Below are 12,049 nucleotides of genomic sequence, written 5' to 3'. Positions count from 1 at the left end.
TTTCAAAGTAAGAACAGTTTCTTGTAACTAATCTTAACAAAATCCTGGGGATCAAATAAGTGTAGGATTGAATGTTGTGCTGATATTTGTTTTTCTTTTTAAATCTTATTTAGGTCTATTGTTCAGTTAAGGTTTGTCAAAACGCAGGCAAAGAGAGACAAGCTGTATCCCCATAACCGGTAAAGTATTTGCTTTTTTTGTTTTGGTTTTACAAATCTGGGGATTGAATATGATTTGGGTTTGAATTTCTCTTCAAATTCATGTTCTTTGAATTGTATTAGTCATTGAAGGTAAAAGATAACATTTTTCTTATGTCTAGCTTAATCATTATCATAGTCATCTAAACTAATGAACATTCTTTGCCTATCACATTCAGTATATGAAGGACTTAATCTCTCTAAAGGACAATATTGGGTTATCAGATTTTTTAAAACAAATAGTGTTATTGCATAATAAAGGATTATTTATTTTATATGGTTGTATGACTATTTTCTGACATTTTAAAAAACCTTCTTACCCTTTCAACTTGGATGGTTTAAAATCTGAAAGTTTAAAGTGTATAGTAATTTATAATTTTTTTTAAAGTACAATTATGGGATTTTTGGTTAACTACTGCATTTTAAAAAAATAAATAAATAGATTAATAACTAACAAAATTTTATACACTTTCCAACAGATTGTTAGACACTGTTATCAACTTCCTTACAAACTTTTTTGTATTGGTTTTGCTTTGCAAAAAAAAAAAATGACAGTTTGTTAGAGTTTTCTTTGGTTTAAATATTTTAAAAATTAAATAAAATGTTTTTTTTTGAGGCTTTTAAAATGTTTAAATATTTTAAAATGTTTATATTTATATATGAAATAGAGCATATAATTATTTTTTTAGTGTTATTGAAACACATGTTTTATAGGATCTCAGTTTTTAGAGCTTCATAGACATTGCCGTTTGAGTAATTTTGTATTTTCAATGACATTTTTTTACTCATGTGCTAGTGTAGATTTATCATCTCTGCTCTAGCTTATAAAACTGTTGGTAATTATTCAAGAAAAGCTCCTGGATTGAGTTAAAAGGTCAGGACAATTTAATTTCCCCTTTTTTACTTTTATTTAAAATTTTCTCTTTATCATTTGTTAATGTTTGATTAAAAAAACGTTGAACAAAAAAAGTTTAATAAGATTATTAAATATGTACTTTTTGACTCTTAAATCATGCTAAATTTTTTTTCCCTTTTATCATGTCTAGGATTCTTCTTTCACCCCTGTTGAAAAATAGATAGGTTTAGTATTTTAATTTGGATACTTTGGTCTCAAATTAACATCTCTACTTTTTTTTTTTTTTTTTTTTTTTTTTTTTTTTTTTTTGTTTTGATAGCATTGGGAGTATCACCAAGCTTAGAGTGTAGAGTCATTGAAATTTTTTTTTCAAAGTGAAATTGGAAGTAGGAACAAATAAAGAAATAGCAAAGATTTTGTTAAAAAACTGTGTTACTTCATATCAAGGGATTATTTATTTAATTATGGTTGTATGATTATTTCCTGCCATTTAATCAACCTTTTACCCTTTCACTTTTTGTTGAAATTCAGATTTGCTGAGTTTTCCCTGTCAAGTATGAAACTTAATCATTTATGAATATGCCAAATTTCAACTTGGATGGTTTAAAATCTGAAGTATAGACTGTATAGTTATGGGTTTACCCTCTTTCTATTGATGTTATGGTCTAAGATTATTATTTCAGGTAGTTATTTGGTGTTGCTGGAATTTTGCTCATGAAGAACAGAAAAGGCTTATATTTTAGAAGGTGATTCAAGTATTTTTGCTTTGGTATATGAATGAAAATAATTAATTATTGAATGAGTTTTGAATTTTTTTTATTTACATATCCTGGAGTATTTAATAAAATCAATTTTTGGATATTTAAATTTAAGTGCTATTTGGGAAGAATGGAAAGTAGGTTGTACACCTGAGAAATTTCTTTTTAATGTTGTTTGTTCAAAAATGGATATGTGTTTTTCTTTCTACTATGCATTCTAAATTTTTATTTTTTTGTGGTAAAGGGTCAAAAAGAAAAAAATAAACTAAAGAATAGAGGACATGGTGTGTGTATAGTGTCTTAGGTAAATTTGGAGAACTATGTTGAATTGTTCATACGCTAAGAAGTATTTTTCCCCGCCTAAAAAAAAAAAAAAGAAGAAGAAGAAATTAAACCAGAAATAATAGTCTATTTGAAGTGAAGGAAATTTCTATACTTGGTGCAAAGAAGGAATTTTACCTCTGTTCGCTGATGTAAAAAGTTAAGAAAACAGAAAATATCCAAACTACTTGATGTGTTTAAATTTGTTAAAGATGAGACTTTAGATGCAATTCCTCCGGCATATATGTGATTCAACTTTGGAGATCAGTTTAGTAAAAATTTTCTTGACACTATAGGGCTTATGACCATCATGCTTGAAATTTCCATGGAGGAGATTTGGTGGCTAGGATTATAAGATGCATTCTTAGAATTCAGACTACAAAAACCTTATGTGTGTAAAAGCTATATAGAATAATAAATTTCTTAATGTGTGTAAAAGTATATGACATTAGGATTATTTGAATTTTGAATAAATAGAAAGGAAACAAGAGGGTGTGTTTTTTTTTTTTTTTCAAACGTGTGGTTGGCGTTAGTGGAAAAGTGGTGAAAAATGTAAGTTATTTAAAAAAAAAAAAAAAGATAATGAAGTTTGAATAAGTTTCTAAAAAACTAAACCTGAAAATTTCGGTAAGAGAAAAGTTTAGTTCAAGTAAAATTTTAGGTTATTTATTTATTTATTTTTTATAGGAAAAAGATAATGATACCTAAATTTTGAATGAGTTTTAAGAATAAAACTTGAAAATTTTGTTAGAAGGTTACGCAACTGCTTGGTAGCATAGTTTTCAGAACTGGACCGGGTTGGGAGGTCGGACCGTGAAAACCGGTTTTTGAAGCCTAAAGAACCGTATTTTTAGTTAATTCCGTGAACCCCTAAAACCGGGGTTAGACCGCACGAACCGGTGGCAAGAACCGTGCGGTCCAACCCCTTAGCAATTTATTTTTTATTTTTTAATTTTTTATTTTTATGACAACAACTTTACACAATTTTATTCTACTTAATTAAATTATCCATCTCTTACAAGGAATAAAAAAAAATTATAATTAAAATATTTCAAAGATATTCAACTTACTTCAAAAATCAATCATAAATTTTAATGTTTTCATGGTTATTATTTTATTTTATTAACTTTATTATTTAATTATTAAATATATGCTTGAAAATCATTAAATTTCTCTCACATATATAGATATATTAGTCAATTTTGCTAGTTTTATAAATTTAATATCTATATTTAGGCTTTAATTAATTATTAAGTTATCACGGTTCGACCTCAAAAACCTTGAACATCTTCCTTTTATAGTTCAATGAACGGCCCGAGTTTAAAAACCTTGCTTGGTAGTGGGGAAAAACCTCTTGAACGTGGGATTTGATTTTTTTTTTTAATCATAAATTTTAATGTTTTCATGGTTATTATTTTATTTTATTAACTTTATTATTTAATTATTAAATATATGCTTGAAAATCATTAAATTTCTCTCACATATATAGATATATTAGTCAATTTTGCTAGTTTTATAAATTTAATATCTATATTTAGGCTTTAATTAATTATTAAGTTATCACGGTTCGACCTCAAAAACCTTGAACATCTTCCTTTTATAGTTCAATGAACGGCCCGAGTTTAAAAACCTTGCTTGGTAGTGGGGAAAAACCTCTTGAACGTGGGATTTGATTTTTTTTTTTAAATTATTTTTTAATTTAGTTTTTGAATTTCCTTATATGCCCATTTTTTTTTAATTTTTTAATTTTTTTATTATTTTTATTTTATATGTAATCTATACTGTTTATAAATGATTCTTCTCTTTGAGTAATTCTTAGGTACTCCCGGAGCACGGAGAATGGTGCTCCCTCCTCTTACATTCATGGTGGGGTCTGCTCATTAAATTCATGGTAGGATCCACCATGAATGTGAGAGAAGGGACTTTTATATGGTTCAGAATTACTCATAAACCTTAAGGAAAAAACTTGAGGACAACTTGATAAAAATATGTCTCAAACTCTACTTAAAATACTTACAAAATAGAATACTCTTCTACTAATCAATGTTTTCAAAACAAATTTATTCAAAATTAAATAAAAAAGGGATATTTTGACAATAGACCAAAAAATAAAATAAAAGCCTCATTGCACGCGCAAAGCACGTGTGATGAGGCTAGTGATAATATAATATATTAAGGGTATTTTAGTCAATATAGGTAGAAGTAACTAACTTCATGAATCTTCTTAATATATAACTAGTCTATGAGCATGTGCTTATGCACGTGTGCTCAGAGGCTTTTTTATATTTTGGGTAAAATTTAATAATTTGTATTAATTATAATTTGAGATTACTACATTTTTCAATTACAAAATACCTAAGGGTATGATGAAAAAAAAAAAAAAATACTAAAATAGAATTATAATTGAATTTTAGTATATATGACATGTATCCCTTGTTTTCAAAACACAATTATAAAGGTTGTGTGTATTATTTATTTATTATTATTATTATTATTATTATTTTGTGTGTGTGTGTGTGTGTGTGTAACTTAGGGGTTGGAGCTCCTCCAATTGCCATGATCCCCTCTCACCCGTTAGCTAGTCTCTGACTGCGGATGGGAATGAGAGAGATCAAGGAAATTAGACACGATGCTTAGATTTATATATTGCTCATGCATATAGTTATTGCAAATTTATCAATATGATTAACTGTATGAGTAAATTAATTGAGACACAAATTCATCAATATATATATATATATTTATTTATTGTAAATGTTTACTAATAGATAAATTATATGGTCCTTGTAATGGACTATGTCCACCATTTCACAAAAAGTCTCATATCTGTTTAAAATTATTGAGTTAGTAGTTAGTTTCTTTTCAAAACTTTTTTTTTTTTTTTTACTTATCAATTTTAAACGGGTGTCTTTTTGTAAAATGGTGGACAAATAAAGTCTACAGTGAAAATACTATTATTTCTCCTACTAATGCCATTAATTTACCCAAAAAAAGAAAAGAAAAGAAATTCCTGGTACCAATAAACAGCGTCATGCTACTGTAGAGAAACTGAGACAGTTAGTTGCGGACGATAAAGCAGGAAATTATGAAAAGGCTTATGAGCTTTATATGGTGGTAATAGAGGACATTGGTGTTTATCTCTTCGATAAGGAGTCTCAGAAGAAGGGTAGGAAGGCAGTTGTGGACCATTATAGAAGGGCAACAAAAATAAGAGACAGTCATTAATTACTTACATGGATCCTCTTTATCTCATAAAAGCAAAAGTTGAGCTTGGCCTTGCGCACTCGCACTTGTCCCTGAAGTTGAGTGATGTGGGTGGACTTGAGTCTTGAGACTTGCAAAATGTTATTGAAAGAAGCTGCCATACTGCCTACTAGCTAGGTTTCCTCATTTTTATCACCAAAAAAAAAAAAATGTTAGAACCGCAACTTTTACTACAAATTATTATGTGGCTAGTTGTGAGTAGCCGAGGTGTACATTTGGCTCATGTACAGATTTCCCATAGGCCATAGATGTCGATGTGTTTGCTTTCTATTGATTTTATATAGATAAAATGTTGCCAACACATTTACATGTGTACTGTCGACTATACACAGTGTTTTCGTATCAGATATTGTGTCCAAATGGATGAGTGAAAGTGAAAAGAAAGTCTCAGAACTTTTCAAACGGGCTCCTGATGAAGCTCCAACCATTATTTTATTGACAAAATTGACTCATTACGTGGTCCACGAGGTAATAACAATGAGAATGAAGCATCTCGACGACTCAAAATAGAATTTCTTGTACAGATGTAGTTATTTTGTTTTTCCTGGAAATAGATTAGAGTGATTTGTTCTATTCAAAGCATAATTCTTATATATTACAATTGTCATGCTTAGATTAAGAATGGGAGAAAGTAGTTTGTCAATCACGTATTGTAGTTTATTAATATTCTGTTGGGTATGAATTTTTTACATTTCATGATTTGAGTTGCAAGGCATCTTATTGAACATTTTTATTCTTAAAATGGAATTGAGGGATTTAAAACTGAAACCTTTAGTACGGTTGACCTAAGTCCTAACTTCAAGGTATTTAAACTTAAGTACTTTGATACCTATATATAAGAACAAGGGGATATATAAAATTGCATAAATTAGCCTGGAATTAAACTTATGAGTCACACTGTGAAATTTTGAGAGAGAGTGGTTGAACATAAGTTAAGACATTAAACAATAATATCAACAAATCAATTTGGTTTTTGTTGAATATTAGCTCTGATATCATGTTAAATGGAGAATATTATCAAACGCAATGTATTATACCATGTTGTGTATGCTAGAGTGGATGCGGAAAAGGAAGCATAGAATAGGAACATCAGGAACACGAGGGTTACGTGGTTCAGCCTTGACGGCCTACATCCACGGAGAAATCCCTTAAGGGCTACATCTTTATTGTGTAGGAGTGTAGTACAATAACCTGTGTTACAATGAACCATAATATGAGTATATATAGGCGACTAAACCCTAGACTACTAGTACAAGCAGGAATGGGCTTGGGCCTATTACATTGGGCTAATATATGTTTAATATATATCTCTAACACCCTCCCTCAAACTCAAGGCGGAAGCTCGATGAAAGCTTGAGGTTGGATAAGCATGAGAAGATTACTTGGAGATGCCTTAAAGAAACCACAATGAAGAATGTGCCAATTGACCAATTTTGGAGTTTCAAATGAAGAAACGGAGTCCAAAATCAGAATCTACGCGAAAAACTGAGCAAGATAGGCCCTTTTGGAAATTTTGACTTTTGGTCAAAGGTCAACGCAAAAAGTCAAAGTCAACTGGTCTAGGGTCAAAGTCAACAGATACTGGTCCGGGTCGGTTTCGGGTTTCCGGGTCGGGTCACGGATCGGGCAGCAGAGCTGCTGACGTCATCCTATGACGTGTCGCTGACGTGGACTAGGGCTGATGTGGCAACGGCTTGCGTGGCGCTGACGTGGCAAGATGACGTCATCAGATGACGTCATGATGACATCAGGCGAGTTCTTCGGAGCGTGGTTGGCACGTGAGAAGTCCACCGGCGCGTGGATTAGATGCCAGAAATTCCACTGGCGCGTGATGGCGCGTGTTTAGTCAGATTATGGCCGGAATTTCAGGATTTGTAGATCGGTGAACGAGGAGGCCTTTAGGGCGGCGCGTGTACCAAGAAAACGATCTGAAATTCATGAATCTGAGGCGGCGCGTGGGAGAGTTTTGGAGCAGTTGGCTGCGCGTGTCGGCGCGTGAGACCGCCGTTGGAGGCCGTGTTCCTGGGTTTTGGTCACGGGAGGTCGTGGATCACGTCTGTGGTGTTGGTTTCATCAGGCGAGGCTTGGATTTGCACAGATTTGAGAAGTTGAGTCACTGCTGTGCTTGAGTTTGTGAATCTTGGACACAGCACTGAGCCATGGTGGCTGCAAGATGCCATGGAGTCTAGATTCAGCAGAGAAGCATGTGTGACTGCTGATGGTGATGTGCACGTGAGAATCTTCTTTGCTTGCTAGAGATGTTTGTTTAATGCCAAGAACGAAGTATGGCTCTGATACCATGTTGAATATTAGCTCTGATATCATGTTAAATGGAGAATATTATCAAACGCAATGTGTTATACCATGTTGTGTATGCTAGAGTGGATGCGGAAAAGGAAGCATAGAATAGGAACATCAAGAACACGAGGGTTACGTGGTTCAGCCTTGACGGCCTACATCCACGGAGAAATCCCTTAAGGGCTACATCTTTATTGTGTAGGAGTGTAGTACAATAACCTGTGTTACAATGAACCCTAATATGAGTATATATAGGCGACTAAACCCTAGACTACTAGTACAAGCAGGAATGGGCTTGGGTCTATTACATTGGGCTAATATATGTTTAATATATATCTCTAACAGTTTTGACTCAGGACAATCTATCAAGAAAGTTATTTTCTTACTTAGACGTCTAATAGAAAAATATAGAGGCTTGTAGAGATCTTCTTAGAGTTTTTATTGGCCTAGAAAAAGCATATGTTATGGTCACTAGAGAGGTTATGTGGAGGATTTTGGAAAAGAAAGGCTTTCCTCTGAAGTATATTAACTTGATTAAGATTTTGACAAAGCAATAACTAGTATGAGAACAAGTTGAGGCATTGCAAGTGAGTTTCCAATCATTATATATTTGCATCAATGATCAATATTAAGTCCATATCTCTTTGCATTAGTGATGTAACCGACGACTAATTTGTTGAGAATTCATATGAATAAATTTGGGACTAAAACTTTTTGTTGTTGTTTTTACTCTTGTATGCATCCCATTCACTGTGATTGAACTATTATTTGTGATTTTTAATTAAATTTATAAAAAAGGGATTCAGTAGCATAAAATAGATGAGAAGATGACCAACCATTTCCTTATTGGCCTTAAAATGGCAGGCTAGTTTGCAACTTTGCAATGCAATACATAATAACTTTATGTTTTAGTAGATAGTTAATACATAGCATTCATTGTCATACATTGTTTCCTTCCACTTATCTACATGTAACCCTGAAATTGGAAATTTTCTTTAATACATTTCAGGCTGTATATATCCAACGATGCGAAAAATGTTCTGGTTCTTGCAGCCACAAATAGTCCTTATGCTGTGGATATGGTACCATCCTTCTGACCTACGGCCATATAGAAAAGATTTTATGATCTACATTTCTTTAGGGCTGAGGCTAATGTAAAGTTAACGTAGGCCATGAGGAGGCGTTTTGATAAGCGAATCTATATCGCTCTCCCGGAGTCGGACGAGGAAAGGATACAAATATTTAAGGTATATACTTCAGTTTTCGTACTGCAATGCATTTGGGGAATCAAAGCAATGTAGATATAAACCCATTGTGATTAATGCTTTTGTAGTTTATGTCTTGCTTAATATCCTCTAGTTTTTTATTTGAGCAGGTGCATATTGGGAACGCTCCTTATGACCTTTCTGATGAGGATTTTAAGACATTACCTTTTGTAATTACGAAAGGTTTTCTCTGGTTCGAACACAAATAGTTAATGGGTGAGAACTGCATTATGGTACATGTTAAGCCTAACATTTTCCTCCTAAATATTCCTTGAATGGTATTTATCGATCTTATTCAAAATTTTGTACCATTTATTCGCATATTTGTTGAGGTTAAAATTTGATACTATTTAACATCCAAATCCATTGTTTTTGTGGAAGCCAATAAGCCAAGTCCATTGTTTTTGTGCAAACGCACTCCAGTTTACAATCTTTTGTTAAACATATTGTCCATTGTTATCACTCACAGACGGTAGCGAATCAAGCTTGGTGAGAGAGACAGAGATCAGCGACTATTTATGAAATTAGGAGCTTAAAGGCAAATTATATCTTAGTTTTATTGAGGTATGTGTTTCATTTCTACAATCTCTGTTTGATTTGCTCTTTCTTTGCTTTATACTTTTGTTTTAACTTTTTCTTTTTTTGGGGTTTCTTATTCTATAGTTGGTCGCTTGGTCTTTTTTCTTATATGTGGGGATTTTTACTTAGCATTTATCTTTTGCATGTTGCCCAAATTTTGGTATGTGGTCAAACTTAGCTTAATTCCTTTGTAATGTTGAGCTATTTGAGTTAGACTGGGAAAAATAATTATAATCTTTTAGTTAAATTTAATTATTAATGATTTTTTTTTCCTTATAAATGCAATGATTGTCACTCACTCTCTCTCTCCCTCTCCCTCTATATATATATATATATATATATAATTTGATACTAATATTGAATTTGGTTTTAACGTTTTAACATATCCCATCAAATCCATGATAAATACTAAAAATATTATAATCGTAATTTACACTCTCATGAAGAGCATCTTTGACATAAATAATGAATATAAGATCTATTATTTTATTGCATTAAAATAGTTGTAATTCTTTTTTTCTTCTCTCTTTTTCAAGTTTACTTATTCACAAATCTGTTGGGTTGCATAAAGGCCATTAAATATTGATGTGAATATCGAATAATCACAATTAAAAAATTTAACTTGAGCATATGCCTCGCAAGTTGCGAGTGGTCATGGAAATTTTTAAATATGCATGTGTTAAATAAATTAATTAATAAAAAATTTTTTTGAGAGAGAGTTTCAATTTGTGGCGTTCACTTCTAATAATAGCTCTTATTATTATTAGACCAAGACACCAATCAGTTTTTGGTGAAGGTGAAGATTGAACTCCAGATCTCTTATTCAACCATTAGAAACTTTACCAGTTAAAAGTAATATTTAACCTAAGTATGTAATTGCTAAAAGTTCCCCTCTCCCCGTGTGTATATTAAAAATAGTTAGTATTCTAAAAAAAAAAAAAAAAAAAAAAAAACCTAAAACAATACTTAAATAATCCTAAAATGCATCAACAACCATTACTTGCACAATAAATTGTATGGAATATACATGACTTAAAGCATTCCTATTGGAAAAGTCCATAAAAAGTGCATTTTGCATCATTGTAAACTACTTTATTTATTTTACATTACTACTTTTACAAACACATTACTTCCCATACACTATATTCTAAACAATCTATTTAAACTTATATATATATATATATATATATTACATTACATTACCATTTTAACAATACACCCTACACGCCTACATCTCATATTCTATTGTTTTTCTTAGTTTTAAATAGTTGTAAGTGGAATAAAATGATAGTGTTTAAGATATAGATATTGGTACAGTAAACCTTTGAGTTTTGATGTTGTTGTAGCAAAATGCAAAAGTCTCAATACTAATTGACAAAATAATGTGGGTGATTTTTTTAGGTAATTGGTGCTATAGTAAAATGCAAAATAAATAAAACCACAAAATAAAGCATCATATGTAAATCCTTACAAAGTAAGAGTTTCTTGACAAAAATTGCAATTTTTACACATAACTTGGAAGTTGTTTGCTGGTAAATATTAGCTTTTTTATTTTTATTTTTATTTTTTAACAATAAAATTATGGTTGACAAAACTTGCAATATTTACACATAATTTGGAAGTGGATTTATGCTAGTTATTAGCTTTATTACTACTTTTTTTTTACAACTAAATTATGCTTGGCAAAACTTGCAATTTTTATACATAATTTGGAAGTGGTTTGCTGCTAAATATTAGGGTTTTTTTTTTTTTTTTTTTTTTTACAGCTAAATTATGCTTGCCAAAACTTACAATTTTTACACATATTAGTTTGAGAGGTACATGCAAGGCAAGGGTTGTCCTTTAAACTTAGAGTAACTATTTAACATATGATGAATATCTATTTGCCAAATAAAAACTTGCAATTTTCACACACTAGTTTCGGTGGCATATGCAAGGCACGTGCTGTCCCTTACACTTCGAGTAACTATTTAACATATGAATATTTATTTGCAATGATAGTTTCTTAGAAGCTGTTTGCTAGGTAATATCACTAAAAACTTCTAAGAATGATAATGAATATTATCATATTTCTACAATAAGCAATTGAGTTTTGCTAAAACATTGTCATAATATTTAAATTTTCATAATAAATGATGTCATATGTTACAATTGAAGGTCTTCATCAAATATACAATTATCCACAATGATGATTTTATTATTGTGTGTGTCATTCATATTTTTATGCATATGTTGTCCCCTTAGTATCTATAGCAGCTTGTTGTTATTTTATTCTTATTTGTCTATGGATTCTTTGTGCCCTTTTGATCATCTTTATGTTTCCCTAGTGAAGCTTTTATAGCTTTTTGTGCCCCCTGTCAATCAAGAAAAAAAGGGGAAGAAAATATAATTTTTGGAGATTCTACATGTTAAAAGGAGCAGCACGTGTGTGTGAAGGGGAGATGTGTTTTATTGGCTCAGGGGAGAGGGTATTATGTACTTTGGGATTTTGTACCCATTTTTTTTTATTGG

General features: G+C 31.2%; 1 long non-coding RNA gene across 1 annotated transcript; it reads left to right on the top strand.

The window, feature by feature from the left end:
- The first annotated feature begins 8,625 nt into the window (after positions 1 to 8,625).
- LOC136068055 (uncharacterized) lies at positions 8,626 to 10,431 on the top strand. Its single transcript, XR_010629454.1, has 3 exons — positions 8,626 to 8,941; positions 9,070 to 9,175; positions 9,429 to 10,431. It is a non-coding gene; the product is annotated as an uncharacterized LOC136068055 (long non-coding RNA).
- Positions 10,432 to 12,049: the final 1,618 nt, after the last annotated feature.

Source organism: Quercus suber, unplaced genomic scaffold, assembly GCF_002906115.3.
Source record: "Quercus suber isolate HL8 unplaced genomic scaffold, Cork oak 2.0 scaffold_97, whole genome shotgun sequence".
Taxonomy (NCBI): Eukaryota; Viridiplantae; Streptophyta; class Magnoliopsida; order Fagales; family Fagaceae; genus Quercus; species Quercus suber.
Note: the sequence above shows the minus strand (reverse complement) of the source record. Positions and strands in the feature narration are given on the sequence as shown.